The 6,000-nt window shown below is 32.5% G+C and overlaps 1 protein-coding gene across 2 annotated transcripts in view; it reads right to left on the bottom strand.

The window, feature by feature from the left end:
• Galntl6 (polypeptide N-acetylgalactosaminyltransferase like 6) overlaps positions 1-6,000 on the bottom strand; it is a 984,872-nt gene that overhangs the window by 554,084 nt on the left and 424,788 nt on the right. The gene's annotated exons all lie outside the window — the stretch shown is intronic.

Here is a 6,000-nt window from a genome sequence, read left to right as displayed (position 1 = left end):
AGAGAGAGAGAGAGAGAGAGAGAGAGAGAGAGAGAGAGAGAGAGAGAATAGAAAACTTTGTATTTCAAGGACACATAAGGAACACAGAAGCATTGCACTCAATATCAGAATACACTTGCTAATGCTACACTTTGTATGACCCTTGTATTTGGAAATATCAGATCCCATTCAATTCAGCATTGAAACAGTCAAGGTATGTGTGAAGTATTTGAGTATGAATTTCTCCCACATGAAAAGCAAAACACTGTTGAGCAGTGGAAACATCACTGTTCTTAAGGTCATTATAAATGTCTTCAACACTTTGTTATTTAAATATTTAAAGGCTTATTCCACTTCACTGTTTACATTGCTACTTATAACAGTCAGCAAGATGTTGCAGATATTCACAGATTGTCTATCAGAGTACAGAAACCCAAATCCACAAATTATGATGGTAATAAAATCCATTGATTGTTAATACAATATCTATATATGTTAGATTATGGCTTTAAAATTAACTGTTGTAAATCTATGAAAATGCAAAAAAATCCCAATTCTCATTATCATCCTATTACAAATACAAAAAATAGAACTTTACAAACTAAAGTCAAAAATCCTAATGTTCTTAGGATAAGATATTCTGTCTTTATTGTTAAAAAATGAAAATACACTGACCCTGTAAACAAACACAGTGTTACTATCTTAAGCTATAACTTATTTCTAATTTATTGTAGATTTCATGGATTGTTTTTTATAAATTTATTTTGTAAGCCTTAGGAAGAGCTTTTCTTTGTTCTGAAGTACTATTAGTGTTGGTGACATGCTAATTAGTGTTTATCACAGAAAAATATATAGCTCTTCTAAAATTAAATAATGAAAAGTAAAATATAGAAACTAAACTTTAAATGACAACACAATAGTATTTATCACAGACTGATCCATTTGGTATTGAATATTAAAAGCTTTTACATAAAACCATTAGGGAAAGATGTATAAAAATTTAATAAAATAAATTTATAGCACCACATTCATGTAAATAAAAAATAAGAATGACATCATTAAATTCATAATTCATTGTCGCAGAGATATACTTTGCAAAAATTTGGCTGATAAATGCATATTTTATAAATCAATATGGTGTAGTATACTTCCCTCATATTGTGCTGTCAATGTATAATTTATGTACCTATCAAACTTTAAGATCCTAGGCTAAAAGAAAAACTTCCCCAGTAGTGGGTACAAATTAAGATCGCATCTATTCATTCCAACAGAAAGTAATACAATGCAACAAAATAAAACCAAAGCCTTTATAATTTATCTTAATGTGTGTTTTATGTGAATTCCATCAAATCTATAGTATTTCATTCTCCAGATCACTATCATATTTTTCCAAGAAGAATACCCAAGTTGGAATTTTTAAATTAATTAGCATTCATTTTGTGCCTCACTATTTCCAAACCAGAGAGATGAAATACTCTCATTTTTCTAGTAACCTCTGCTTGCCTGTAGCCTAATTCAACTCATTTTGTTTGTGCAGAAACACAAGCAATCACCCCTCTCCCTCATCTGAAATGGTGTTCCAGCATCAATATTTATTCCTGTTACTAATACAAAAACGCTATACTACTAGTTGCTACTTTTCCATGCAAGAATTTCCATATTGGAACTTTATTTCATGTTATACAGCACATGTCCTAGATGGCCCTTATGCTGAAAGATGCATTCTTTGCACAGAGCACTAGGCCACATTCTTTCTCTTCTGCACATCATAATATGCTCTCTTAAAACTACTTATAAAGCAGCATACATACACACACAGACATGGACACAAACACAGACACACACACATATACATACATATATATATACACACATATATGTATATATATACATATATATATATGTATATATATGCATGTAGCAAGCTTTAAAGGTGTCTTAAGATAGTTCAATGTATTATTATTTGCAATTATTAGTATTAGTATTAGTATCAGATAGAATTAGTATGTCCTCAGAGCCAATGTAAACTCCATATATAACAATTTCTATGGTATTTATGAACATAATTTTGGTTGGTCTGTATTCCTTCAGCTCTATAATGAATGACAAATAGTATCTCACATGTACTTTCTCAATTTATACCCTTGACTAATACAAGATAAATATTGTTATAATTTTGTTATAATGTTATAATTTTGCTATGATGTTGATAGTACTGTTGTAGTATATTTACAATAATATTCTAAGAATGGTAATGAGACATATCTGTGATTCAAGATAAAATTATTTGAAATAATATATATGTAAATTATGTCCACATAGTACCAACTAAATATTAACTAACTGAGAATTTTTTTGCTCATAGACGTGCCAAATGACACACCAAAGCATGATAATAGCTATTAATTTAAAAATGGATATTTATCACAACTTTTGTCATAATTTCTTGTATGTTGGACAGATCTTTGAAGTACTGAAGACTCCTAAATCAATTATGCTGTATGTAATGACATACAAGATCTGCATGTTTTACATGGTTTAAAGCACATTGTCCAATAGAGAGCATACTCAGATACAGAAATAAGTTATTAGAACCACCTCAACAAGAACTGTCACTCATGTGGCTCTCCATGGCCATCTATGATCTTGGAAAATATATCAATGTCTACTCTAAATTATGCCTTAGCTGTGTAATTTCTGAAACCCAGTTCTGTCAGAAGATCTCCCCAGAAAGTTCAAGTTCATGATAATGAGCCTTCACAAAGAAGAACAACATGAGAAGAACAGAACCACTCAAGTTATGAGGTGACAGAACAATTAGCAGAGGGAAGAATCAAAATATGAGAAGACTAAAAGTCTTTCCTTCCTTCTGTTTCTTCTCTGTGTTTGCTTCCTCCCCTAGTTCCTCACCTCTTCCTCTTCTCCTAACTTTCCTGATCCGTCGCCCCTTTCTTCCCATAATGCCAGACACACACAAATACACACGTCACTCATATCCATCCTTTTTTTTCTTTTTGTTACAGGTGAGTCAATCAAAAGAACATGATGCTATTAGCACATAAGTCAGGACTCATGGATTTTGACATGGACACTTATTCTTTCAAGAGGATTTGCAAGTTTTAGGATCTGTGGAGGGATATTTCAGTAACTAATTCTGATACCCTATGAGATCTTTAAGGAAACATTTCAAAAACTTTGCACTGATACTTCATGTTTCTTCAGTACACTCACATTTGGCAGTTACTTAATTAGCATCATGTGACAAGATATTAGTAGTATTTTAATGCAAGAAAAACAAACACAACTTGCAAAATAGGTAATATAAAAGTATCTAATGGGGTGTAGAGCTAAACAGGGAATTCACAACAGAGGAATCTTGAATGACTGAGAAGCACTTAAAGAAATGTTGGAAATCCTTAGTCATCAAGGAAATGCAAATCAAAATGACCCTGAGATTTCACCTCAAAAAATCAGAATGGCTAAGATCAAAGCCTCAGGTGACAGCACACATTGGAGAGGATGTGGAGAAAGAGGAACACTTTTCCATTGCTGGTGGGATTCCAAACTCTTAAAGCCACTCTGGAAATCAATATGTAGGTTCTTCAGAAAATTGGAAATAGATCTACCTGAAGACCCAGTTATACCTAAAAGATGCCCCACCATACCACAAGGGAACTTGTTTCACGATGTTCATAGCAGCCTTATTATTTACATTCATAAATTTACTACATTTAATTTCTTGTTATAATACTGTTTGTAAATACATCTGAAACTTAGAGAGACAATCAATTTTAATATTCTGTTTTCTGTTAACGGCAACATATCTGTCTAGCAAGCCAGCCAACTAGACTTAAAGTATATCAATTGTTCTAAAATGGCAGATTCTGATTGTACTGTAAAGAAACAACTTTGGCCTTACAGTTCCCTAGTGAGCCATTATTTTACCCTGCATTGAAGAAAGTAGAGAGAATCTCCCCACATATCACCCCTCACCTTCGTTTCCCCTTACTTTCTATTGGTTAATATAAAAAGTTGATTAGTGAGTCATGTCATCCAGCTTCTCCAGATTCTCTGGTCAAAAAATAAATATCCTTACACTATGTTATTGAGACTCTGTTCTTTTATAGGGTACATAAATCCAAGAGGAAGAAAGAGCCCAGTTTGAATAGGAAATAGGCAATTTAATATTTAATATTTAATATTTAATATCTCTACATGCAAACAAAATCATAACAAGTACGATTAGAAATTTTCAGCAGATTTCTTCATTTCCAATTTTTATCTCCTAGATCTCCTTTAGTTGTATAATCGTTTCAGCTAGAAATTCAAGTACTATATTGAATAAATATGGTGAGAGGGGCAGCCTTGTCTTGTTTCTGGTTTTAGTGGAATTGCTTTGAATTTCTGTCCATTTCTTTTGATGTTGACTGTTGGTTTGTTGTGAATTGCTTTTATTATGTTTAAGTTTACTCCTTGTATCTTTGATCTCTCCAAGACTTATATCATGAAGGGGCATTGAATTTTGTCAAAGAAATTTTTAGCATCTAATAAGATGATCATGTGTTTCTTTCAGTCTGTTTATATTATGGATTACATTGATAGATTTTTATATGTTAAACAAGACCAGCATCCCTGAGATCAAGCCTACTTGAACATGGCAGATGATTTTTTTGACGTGTTCTTGAACTTGGTTTGCCAGTGTATTTTAACTCTGTCAATTAGATCATATAAAACATTTTCAGAGAAGAAAATATCGATTTAGTTTTTCTATATGATCTTTAGCTTTATGAATATGTAATGGAGGAATACGACCTTCAGATATAAATGTGGGGACAAAGACAGTCCTTAGAGGAACAAAACAATGCCAAGCACACAAGCCGTCAAATGATCTATTTCACATCCTCAGATCACAGGTTTCCAGCTGAAATGAATGCAGATGAATCGCCACTCTTACACAGTGTTAGGAGGCTTAGCTCATTTTTCCTATTTTTTTGACAGAGACTGTACATAACAAAGCTTTTAATGGAAGCTGAAATTGTCTTCAATTATACCCAATGTCTAAAGGTGGGTCAGCCTAGCTTTTTAAGCTCTTAAAATGTCTCTGATTTTTGTCAAGGTTACCAAATTAATAGGACTCTGCGAACTTTTGTCCTTCTTTAAAAGTTAAAACTTGAAGGTGCTCACTACTCACATTAATTTTCTTTTAAAGAAAAGATTTCCCACGTTAGACACTGAATCACAAGTTTATGCACAGGATTGCTGAGAATAATAAGGGGAAACCGGGGACAGCATCACAGGATCTGTGAGCATGGAGAGGTTTGTTTCTAGTTTCAAACATGGATAGAAAGTGTATTTTCCTTTATAATACTTTAATGTATTTAGGGAAGATGGATTTGCTACTTACCATTTTATATTCTAGTCATTGAGAAGACAGTAGTATTAAAAAATGCAGCTATGACCTTGCCTTTATGGAATTTCATTTAGGGAAAGAGGCCTAGATTTCCTACTTTAATTTAGATAAAATATTAAATAAATAATTCTGGATGTTTTACTATTACCTATCTAGCCATATATATCATGTCTTCCAAATCTATCTATCTATCTATCTATCTATATATCTATCTATCTGTCTGTCTGTCTATCTATCTATCTATCTATCTATCTATCTATCTATCTATCATCTATCTAACAACTATCCAACATCTATCACCTATCTCTGTAACTATAATCTATCTATATATTATCCATCAAACATATAACTATATGATCTTCCTATATTTTTAATTTGCTATGTTTTCCAGCAATTGCTTAATCATTAGTTGTTAACATGTTGAGTATGCCTTTTTATTGCGCTAAGGAATAAGCAACGATGGAGAAACTAGAATAGGGACTAAGCTAAAGAAAGTATGAGTTTCCATGCAGTACCTAGCTATCTCTTTATCTATTATATTCTCCACTTATTTGCTTCCTTTCCCCCTTTTCCTCTCTCCCTTCTCACATTTCTTCCCTCCTGCTGTCATC

The sequence above is a fragment of the Grammomys surdaster genome, unplaced genomic scaffold (genome assembly GCF_004785775.1).
Source record: "Grammomys surdaster isolate TR1022 unplaced genomic scaffold, NIH_TR_1.0 126182, whole genome shotgun sequence".
In the NCBI taxonomy this organism is placed as follows: Eukaryota; Metazoa; Chordata; class Mammalia; order Rodentia; family Muridae; genus Grammomys; species Grammomys surdaster.
This window is presented reverse-complemented; position numbering and strand designations above follow the sequence as displayed.